This window comes from Strix uralensis, chromosome 10 (assembly GCF_047716275.1).
Source record: "Strix uralensis isolate ZFMK-TIS-50842 chromosome 10, bStrUra1, whole genome shotgun sequence".
Classification (NCBI taxonomy): domain Eukaryota; kingdom Metazoa; phylum Chordata; class Aves; order Strigiformes; family Strigidae; genus Strix; species Strix uralensis.
In genome coordinates this window covers 1,991,943-2,002,705 of record NC_133981.1, presented here as the reverse complement: position 1 = coordinate 2,002,705, position 10,763 = coordinate 1,991,943, and the positions used below count along the sequence as shown (strand labels likewise).

At 45.4% G+C, this 10,763-nt stretch overlaps 1 long non-coding RNA gene across 1 annotated transcript; it reads right to left on the bottom strand.

The window, feature by feature from the left end:
• Nucleotides 1-236: 236 nt before the first annotated feature.
• LOC141947700 (uncharacterized) lies at nt 237-2,341 on the bottom strand. Its single transcript, XR_012630234.1, has 2 exons — nt 2,014-2,341; nt 237-1,365 (listed from the first exon to the last, which is right to left on the bottom strand). It is a non-coding gene; the product is annotated as an uncharacterized LOC141947700 (long non-coding RNA).
• Between the last annotated feature and the right edge of the window lie 8,422 nt (nt 2,342-10,763).

Genomic DNA, 10,763 nt, shown 5'->3' with positions numbered 1-10,763 from the left:
GGATTATATGTCTAATAACCACTAATTTAAATGAAAAATAGAGATGGGCATTTACATCTCCTACATATTCCATCTCTCCCTCCCCAACACACACGCTCAGAGACTCTTGCACGCACACAGAAATCCCTTTGGCCACACGGTCGATTCTATCGTGGAACTGCTGAGCTGTTTATTTGGAAAGACCAAATTATTGTTGTCAACCGGCAGTCAAGAAGAATGAGATCTCAAACTGGAAGTGCAGGAAAAAATGGAGAAGACAAAATGTTTTTATTCACAGGGTGTGGACAGAAGACCCATCACCCATGCCCTAGAAAGGACACGACAGTTTCTTTGAGAGTTAAGATGTTCAGAGCGTTCTGTCTCATCAGAGGTAATCCTAGAGAAAAAGACTCACCATCCTCCGTTTGGCTGGCCCCTCATCTCAGCCATGACCAGAATTTCAGCCATGGCATCTGTGGATGGTGCCACCAAGGCATTCCTCAAAGCCTGCCTCACAGTTGGGGGCAGGCTAATCCCACCTGTAGGCACACGGCATCGGCATATCGAGTGTGTTACAAAGGAGAACGCTGCTGTGTGAGGCATGGTGTGCTGCAGATGAGGGCAGAGGGGGCTGAAAATTGTAGGAAATTTAAACCTGGTTCCAGTTCACAGTGATGTCAAACCACAGGAAATGAAAGCAGAAAGTGGAGATTTATGAAAAAAGTGGCAGGAGTCATTATTATGTGTGCAGTATTGATTGAAGAAGATCGTGTTGCCCCCAAATCGAAATGGCTTTTATGTGTTTGGGCCCATCCTGACAAAAATACTTTCTTCTCTGTTGACGAGGCCATGTTGCCATGGAGATGCAGGGCTGGATGCTTGGCAAAAGCACGTTTCAATAAGGCAGGTCTAATGGATATATTTTCACAACATTCACAGTTCCTTTCTGCTCATTTTCTCCTGAGCAGACTCGTCTACTTCTTCCATTTTGCCACTTGATGAAAAAATATCTTTTTAATCTTTTAATTTAGCTTAGATTTCCCTCCCTCCAGCACCAAAGCTTGGCAATTAAACTACTTATCTGAGATGCTCCACACCAAGGCCAAGTGCCTGCTTTTCATTATCAGGTCGGGCGGCTTGTTTTCACCCTCCCTCCTCCATGTCTGAACCTCTTTGCCTCTTGCTGTATGTTATAGATGTTGCGATACAAGGAGCTTATCGTTTCATGCCCTTGCTAGTGGAAGAGGCCATAAGTTCATCTCTTCTTTAAGACAGCCCTTCTGAAGTGCTTGGGACCACAAAGCAATATCATGTTGACTGGTACGTGTTCTGGAGCGTACACTGACCCTGCCTACGCCAAAACCATGGATGCTAATGCAGCGTCACCTAGAACAGAAGCAGAGTTCAGTTAAAAGGTTTTAATCTGGGTGTCTTTGGTTTCTTTTTAATATAAGCAGATGCAAGTTTCTTTTAAACTAACATTGCAAGAGCAATTTCTGTGCATATGTAGGTACACAAATACAGACATTCCTACACGTGGTTATTTCACATCCATTTCCATTTGAACATCTTTTACTGGTTCTTTCCATTTGAGTATCTTTTGACTGACTTCTGGAATCTGTTTGAGTTTATTTCTTCTGACTAGAAGGGATGCTCACAGAAACATCTTATTTGAACGGAAAGAACAGTTTGAAAGAATATTTTCAGTAAGTGAATTGAAGAAATACATGTTTGTGCCACAAAATGCGTTTATGCCATGTGGCCTCTGTGACCAATTAAAATTAGTCAATTCCTTTTGGATTGGGGATACTCTTAATGAACTTCTCCTGAAGAAAAGAGCAGAAAGATTTGCATCAGCAAACAATTTCAAACAACCAATTAACAGGAGAAATCAACACCACAAGCATAGAAAATTCACAAACAGAAAAAAGAGGCAAAATTCATCCAATAAATTATTCATCATGAATTATTTGTCCAGTTTCCTTTAGATCAGGTTTAGGCTATTGCTAATTAGTTGTGGAGCCATTTACTTACTAAGTCAGACTTGGTTGGGAAGTAGAGGAAAACCATTCTCTCCAGTGGTGATTTGAAGGCAACTCCTAGGAGCTGGTAACTCAAAACTTGCGTCACCAAGTGACTCTTATGAGCTGACAATAACACAGCCTGATTTTCAATGGCGACAGTCATCAAAGAGTACGTTCATCTTTTTCCCTCCAAGCCAGGGCCGAGACACGCTGCTGGGTCAATATTTTGGAGGCGTCATTGTTCAGGGCATTCAGTGAGTGCCTAAAGGACTTCAGACACCAGGGCTGTCACTCAGACATGTTACAAGGCTTGGGGTGTTTCTTTGTCCTTTTGTACATCCTAGTGGTCTTGGAAAAAGAAAAGAAGAAACGAGATTGAGTATCATAGTATTCCTTGCTTCTCTGGCTTTGCCTCTGTCTGAGCTGTATGTCATATAATAGGGCTTTGGCCCAGGACGTGGGCTGCGAGATGTGAGGCAAATCCGGTAAGGGAATAATCATCCAATAAGCAAATTCATTTCATCTCCTCATGCTTCAATTTTCCCATCCACAAGACGCTGCTAATGATACTTCCACTCCTCTAAGATCTTTGGATGAAGGGGGCTGTGTATGCAAAAAACCCAGCATTAACTCTTTGTAAAGGCTAATCCTCTTTGTCTGCTTTAACCACAGAAGCATGCAAAGCTCGGTGTTAGATGTGCCTCTGCAGTGCAGAGGAGCTATAATTGGGAGCTCGGAAAGGTAAAGGGAGAGCAGGGGCAAAGATGGCCAGGAGCAGGGAAGCTTCAGTAGGAGGAGAGACCAGGTAGGATCCCTCGGATCAGACAGTGGATCCTGAGGGAGGGATGTGATGAGGTCTGTGGGACCATGAGTGGTGGCGGCAGGAGCAATTTTTCACCAAGTGGCACAATATAAGAATGATTTGGTAGCAGATTTAAAACACAACACAGTCCTTTCCACACCACTCCTAGTGACACTGGGATTGTCCCCAAGATCTTGTTATCACCACAAAAGGAACTGGTTTTTAGCAGTATCTCTGACCAATCTACTGACTCTGAGGAAAATTGCCAGACTCCCCCACCATCCCTAGGATAACTGACAAATTTTGCAAGGTTTTGAAGACCTGTTCACAGTTCTTTCCTAAGTACCAGAAGTTTGCAGCTGCATGTATATGCCTGTAAATGCCCCCGGTGGGAAGATAATACCAAGACTGAGAAGGCATCCTATTAACAGGTCATCTGCATACGGCTGCATGCAGCCAGTGAATGAACAACGCATGGTTTACTTTGGTTATCTTGCCCAGCTGATTACAGGATGGGAGATCAGAAAGAGAAGATCTGAGTACACTGATGTCTTCCTTGTAGATTTTCTCTGTGGAGTTTTCACATGGTCATGCTTCATTGATAAAATGAGTCCCAGGAAGGTTTATTCATTTTACTGCTTATTGTTTTCTCTAACAGGTGCGATCACTATAATTAGGTCTGTACAACAGCATTTTCTTGTTACTCAAATTCCTTCTGTCTCTCAGATGCTCCTGGCTATAGCACTACAGCGGCTGCTGCTTAGAGAATGAGTGAAAATGAGTTGTTTTCTTTCCCTCCTTTTTCTTCATTCATCCGTATTAAGCCAAGAAAAACACAGCTTCCACCTCACACAGATCATTTGCTTCTTGTCTTTCTTGGGCTCAACTGAAGATGTTACCAAATGCCCTCACTCGCTTCTGATATAGGCATCTCCCTTGAAAACGCAGCGCAGACCAGTGCTAGGGACAGATGTAAGCACAGGAGCAGAGCACAGCTGGCATAAGATGGGAAGGAAAAGACCAAGTCTGGCCCTGGAGAGCTGTCCTTTGCCCCCGGTTTTGGAGGGAGGGTGGCCAGGCAGCTCCACCGTTGAGTCTCTTGAGTGATGGCAAGGCCAAGGGGAGCACGGCAGTGGGAGTACAACTCACAGGTCCTGCAGGAGTGGTGTCGGGGGGGAGATGGATATCCAGCGGTTGAATGGGTGTTCACTACATCTTTTGCTGATTTAGAGGCTGTATTTCTTTCCTTCCAATTTAATGCACACACATATATAACCCATCAGGCAAGTGGTGTAAAACCAGGCAGGGCCTGGTCCAAGTATTCAGGAATATGTGGATGCATCCACTTTAACCAGCAAAAAACTATCCTTCAAAGCTCCAGCAAACCAGTGCGTTCCCTCTCAGAAAAGAGTGAGCCTGCCTAGAAAACAAGGGAAAACACGTTTCTGTTGGCACTGCACAGAAGTGGGATATTTTCCCTGTCATTTTCTTGCCTCATTATATGACGTGCCAAAAATGTAAATTCAAATAGTGCTTTGGAGCGGGATCTTTCTGGGAATGAGGGGGTTGCGTGCTGCCAGCGGCCTCAAGGCCCGATCGGTTTGAGGCTACGAGGAGCGACATCGCACTGAGAAAATGAGGCTCTCAGGATAACAACTGGGAGGGTATGTGCTCCTTTCAGTCAATCAAGCCCAAACTCAGCCACAGAGTAATCAAGCTCAATTCAACCGGCTTCTGCGTTATTATTGTTATTATTTATCACTTGAATTACTGGAGCACCTTGAGGAGGCAACTGAAATGAGAGCGGAGAGGGCTGGTGCTGTACAAAGATATAATGAGAGTGTGGCAATCTGGGTGAGCACACAGGCTGCAGAGATGAGGCCGGCAACAAGCAGGAGAGAAATGGGGGTGCAATTAGGCATTGGCAAGGTTAGTCTGACAGCCTTGTGGGCAAGATCCCTTCTTGATTTTGGGCAGGCTGCTCAGCATCCGGCATACTCAAGGCTCCCTCCGTAGCTGGTGGAGACAGAGATGGCAGTGCAAGGTCTGATATAGGTCTTCTGCAGAGCTGTGTGCTCCTTGCTGCATGGTGGACACCACCCTCTGACATGTCTGGACTGCAGTGGAGCACAGCAAATACCACAGCCCCCAGGCTCAATGCAAGCTCATAGCCTTGATAGCCCATGCTACACATACCAGTTTTTTCCATCCGATACCTACACATACAGACACGCATCCCTATCATGCACCATTAGCCCTTCAGGGCCTTCATCTTTCCCATTCTTCCTCAGAAATGGGCTTTCACATCTCACTAAAGTCATTGCCCGCTGCTTGCTTCATCCAGCCCTTCCCTCAGCGCCTGCCACTCTCAATAGGAAAGCTGATGCATCCCTTGGCATGTCAGCTGAGGTCTGTCCAAATGAGGCAGGAGTCAAGTCCCTTCCTTCTGCCTCAATGCTGAGCTCACACCGACTGTCATCTGTAAGTAATATGCTAGACATGTTTCTTTTTTCAGTTAAAAAAAAAAAAAGTAATTTATTTTCTAATTACAAAAGAATATAGGATTAAAAAAAAACGAAAGAAATTATGACTACCAGATGGCGAATCACCATTTAGCAGGAGCAGGCAAAAAGAGGACTCAGTCAATCACAGGGTAAGTGATAAGACACCAGAGTGAACTACCGAAAAGAAAGGCAGCTCATTACACAAAGCACTAAATTATTCTTATTGGGACTTCTCCTCCTTCTTTTCCCCTTTCTATTTTTTATTCTGAGCCATAAAGCAAGTAATTCCACTGAGACCCTCTTTTAAATGATTAACATTTCCATTTTAACTTTTGTTTTTGATTGTGTCCCTGCCATTAATCTTTCTGTCTTTTTCTGTGCCCTGCTGTTCACCTCATCTTCTAACTTTCTAATTCCCTCGGCCCGTTTCCTGCACCCACAAAAGAAGCCACAAGTGCTGCTGCTGGTGGGAGCCTTGGACGCATCAGGCCAAGGTCAGGAGTCACATCCAACACAGCATCACCCAAGACTCCAGCAGCATCATGACCCATCAGCAGAGGCACTGTGCCTCCAAAAAGACACGTAGTCAAGATTGCCTCCCTACATTTATTTGCATGGGTGTTTGAGGGCAGTTTAAAAATCCCAGGTAAAGAGATAATCCTGAGATATACCTGGCCAGCAATCCCTGCTTGATTGAGATGGGAGATGATGATATCCGTGGCTGGCTGAGAGCTATTTCTGGCTCTGTTCCTTTCTACCAAGCAGCTAATTCATCACTGGGATGAAAAGTTTTGGGCAGCACAGTGTTTGCAGCCAGCATCACAGCAGCATCTGCTTTTTCTCTTTGAGGAGGCTGGATGGGAACCACAGCTCTTTCCCCAAGGAAGACACTGGGCAAAAGGTGGTAGGTCAAAACAGACTGTGCCCCATCTTTGTAGGTATCTGGGTAAATAGGAAAAGGGAGGGAGCATTTATTATTTGCTGATGGCACCCATTGTGCCATGGGTCCTTGAGGAGTTGCAGGTTCCTGGGCTGTGTTCCTGTCCTGCCTCTGATGCCGGCCTGTGCTAAGACATTCCCAAAATCTCCTCCTCCCTCAGTTTCCCTCTGTTGCCAGAAAGATAAATATTGTCACCTTCCTTTGCAAATCCCCCTGTAAAACACTGCTAATGTGGAGCAAGAGCTTGGGTTTTACAGCTGCCTCTGGCACTGAGGAAGCCTCTTCCCCTTGGGGCAGTCCCTTGGCAGGAGCGAGCCAAGCCACGGGTGTTGCTAGCCCATAAATCCCCTCTCACTACCCGTTTCCTTGCCCTGTTGGCATTTATAGCTTGTTGATGTGTTTTAGGAGCATTAGGCAAAATACAGATAGTCAGGCATTTTATTCCTCATATTTCTCCGGCCTTTATGACAGAACGCAGTGTGACTTGCTAGTGAACTGGGCTGAAGCGAATGCACTGGTGGCACTAATTGGAATGAACACAGGCCTTAAAAAGGAGTGAAAACCTCAAGCACTCTCAAAATAGCCCCTCCTCTGCATTTCACCCCGTTTAACCACCATGAGGGCTGCAGCCATGGGTGGGTATAACCAAGCACGGCAGCCTGCGTTTGCAGGAACCAAGGGCTTGTGGTGTGGGGGGAATGACTGGGTGTAAACCCCTCCTTGGCTATAAAAGCCTGTGGCCAGGCTTGCACCACAGAGTACGGGAGTGAGGAAGGTGGTGAGGGGGCCCCAGGCCCAGGCGCCTGGACTGCGAGGCCTCACGTAGCGCTACAGGCTGCCTCGGTCCGTGAGGAGCATAGTTGTTCAATGACATGGTTTTGTCTTTTCTAGAAACCATGCAGGTGAAATGGGGAGGTTTCTGTTGATATATAAAGTACTTTTTAGCAAAATGGGAGAGCTTTAGCTTTGAGCAGCACGGGGGCACCGCTCAACTGTGGTGGCTTAGGAACATGGGTACTCACTTGTCAATAAAAAACAAATCTTACACTTGAAGCAAAAACAAATTAAAATTAATTAATCAGTGGAAAACACTTCATTTGAACTGGGAAAAGCAGATGCAACTAGCAAGTCTAGGTGGACAAACAAGATAATCAAATCAATACCCTCACTTTTCTTACTGGCTCACAGCCACAGGCTACAAAGTGAGAGCAGGCGTGTGGATCTGCTTCGTTTCTATTAGCTTTCAGCTGGTTCCATAATTAACTGGAATTCAGACCCACTGGGGGAGTTATTGCTCTGTCTCTGGGTGAATCTTGTCTGTGCGAGGGGGGCAGCTTGTTCCTGCTGCTGGTGTCTCCTAAATCTCATCTTGCTTCTGCACAAAACTCACTCTTTCCATCCGAACCAGAGCTGGCTGAGAAATGTAAATTGTAGGAGGGTGGTAGATACTGGAGTGATCAACCCAGTTCATTGCTACACCAGCTAATCAGTGCCATTGTCAACAGGAATAGCTGTAAACGAGTAGGGCCAGGTGTAGGGCTTTGTTAATAATGCTCTAATTGAGACTAGATTATTGGCCCCTGACACAGGGGCAGGGCTGGGGAAAGATTTTGCTTCTTTTTTTTTGTTTTTAGCTGTTTAAAAATGCTGCTTAGACTTTACAGATGGCAGTTGCCTTGTTCACGTGCCAGAATTATGTGCCCTCTGTGGGGACAACCCTCAGTGCCGGGGTGGGTCATAGACTCTGTTGGAGCTTCCATAAACTGCGTAGCTACCGAAAACGCCTAACAGATCTAGGAAGAGAGCAGTGACTCCCTTCCTACTCACCTGGCCCCAGCAGCACATTGGGTCCTGTGGACTGGCAGCAATGCTGATTTTAATCAGTTGAAGAAATCCTGTGAAATTTGGGCTCTAATACTCGAAAACTTGGCATCAGGAGGTTGGGAGTTTCCCTGTCTCGAACTAGAAATGGCCCATGAGCATCTCAATTGAAGAGAGTGAAACTTTTATTTTCTTTAGTTATGTTTTTAATCATCATTTGGTATTGGCTCTCTGCAAGAAGCAGCTGTCTTGGTCCTAGACCTGGCTAGATACTGAGAAGAAAGACTCATAAATTTTCATTTAAAACTCTTCAAACTAATTCCAGTGCAGTTCTTTGTGTTTTTTTCTTCCCACGAACATTCCCACAAGTTTTGCTAAGAGGGGCAGTAACCAAAAAAGACAAAATTTCAGAGAAGTGTAGAGAATATTTGTGAAAACCCCCAAAGTTTTCGACTTTAAAATTACAAGCGGTTTCAGCAGTGATCAGATTGGAGCAGGAAGAGTTAGGGTCATCCCACTGGGGCCAAGAAGCATGCTGTATCACCTACATACTTAAGCCAAATGGGGCACTCTGCAAATTTCAAATAGCACCAATGACTCATAAGTCAAACAAGTGGCTTGGAAATTCACTGAAAAAAGAGTTTATTTAACAAAAAAAAAAAAAAAAGAGGACAAATCACAAGCAGAACAGGAACAATTCTCCCTAGATCCACGTTTCATCGCTAACGAATGCTTAGCTCATCTCTCCTCTACTCTCCATGCCTTTTTTCTGTCCTCTTTCTTAATTTTGCCTCTTATTAGTTACACTTCAAGCTTTTTGTTTAGGCAACAGAAACATGTATTTCACCTGCGGCACTTTCTTATTCCTGAGATGAATGTGGATCTGTTTTAGAGGCTGGAAAAAAATCATTCAGGGTCTGTTTGCTATTCCAAAAGCTTGTGAAAGAAGAGAAGTTGAGTCCCGATGATCAAGATTGTGTGTGCGTGCATTTGTGTGTGTGTGTTTGCATTCACACCTTAGTGTGCATCTCGGTTGTTCTGTTCCTTCCTCACCCCCCTTCCTCCACCCAAGGTCTAATTAAAACAAGAATGCACCAGGCTGCCTTTTGCTCTGTTTCATCTCCTGATATTTTTATGTTAAATCCACCAAGGAAATCTCCTGAAGTCTTTGAAGTCTTGGGGTGTGTGAATAAAGATGTCACAACGGTAGACACAGGGCTTCTTAATGAGGACAGAAGGTTTGATGTCGGAACACTTCAGTGCCCAAAGGAAAGAGATGCTCTCCAACAAGCTCTCCCTTTCTCTCTCTCTTTTTGTATTCTTGCTGCAAGGGCTTACTTTTTTTTCCCCTCTTCTATATTTTCTATTCTCTCCCCACCTTTCAAGGAGGAAGGGGATAAATGAGAGGAAATGCAGGGAAAATGTGCAGTTTTACAAATCCTATCATTGTTCATGCCACTGTTTCTTTATCTCATTTCATCTTGATACCATCTGAGGCATGAGCCCCATCCAGACTCCTACTGCCTCCTTTCCAGTCTGGCCGGAGGTAACAGACCCTCTCCCTGCCTCTGTCTCTCTCCCAGCCTAAAAGTCCTGACTCAGGGAAGGAAGGTTTAGCTTTATCAAGAGGAGTTTTTGCTTGAAAGGATCCCCATGAAGTCAAAGGTTAATTTAATATAACTGAGAGGAACATCTGATCCCTAGAGTACAAAATTCATTATCACAAGCCTGGTCAGTGACAACATCTCCGAATATTCCTTGGGACCTTGGTGTGTTTGAGCTGATCTATGTCTGCTTTGAATTTGCTTGCTGGACCCTAATCCCTATTGCTTTCCCCTGTTGCATCTGAGAAGTCAGCTTGTAAAATCACAGGGCAAACACAAACCACAGAAGCTTATCTCAGCCTATCATTCTCCACCCCGTGTAACCACCATAACAACAGGACGCCATTAAGGTAGGGCTGGACATCCTCTTGGGCATGTCAGTTTTATGGTGGAGAAAGCTTCCAAGTTTCATGGGAAGAAGGCACTTCTGCAGCTAGGAAATGCCTGTTGGAGCCAGGCATTCCCTCCCCTTTGGGGTGTGCTGTCCTCTGAGAACTGAGTGCTCGTCTCGTTGCTAACCTCCCAGGCAGGACCCAGTTCACACGATGACCTGTCACTACTAAGCAAAGCCCCACTCTCAAATTTGAGATCCCTCCTTTGTGTGCTGTCCATAGATCCGGCCACAGCATCCCAGACTAAGACCATTCTCGCTTGCTCCCCATGTCTCCCAGCATAATGGGTTTCATGGTGGGCTCCCCCCATGTCCTTCCCTCCTGTGGACCATTTGAGAATCTCTTTTCTCATCATCTCTCTGCAGGATCTTATCCCTCATCTTCACAGTATCTGAGCACCTTCCGCTCTCCTCAGCGCACTTCAATGCAGAATTCTAGCACACGCAATGCAATCCTCCCAGGAAGAGGGTAGCGTCAGCGGCAGGGGATGTTGTTCTGGTGCTGTTTACGTACATACAGGCTCCTGCTCTCATCCCCTGGACCAGTGAGCACCTGAACGAAAGGGCTGAAGCCTTAAAGCCTCAGTGACTCTGAAGTTCATGTCTTCGTGAGAGATGAGGGGGAGTACTTTCTGGTTTGTAGTAGAGAAAAGAAAGTTTGGGGCAATGCTGTAAATCCAACCTAGCGGCTGCAGAAG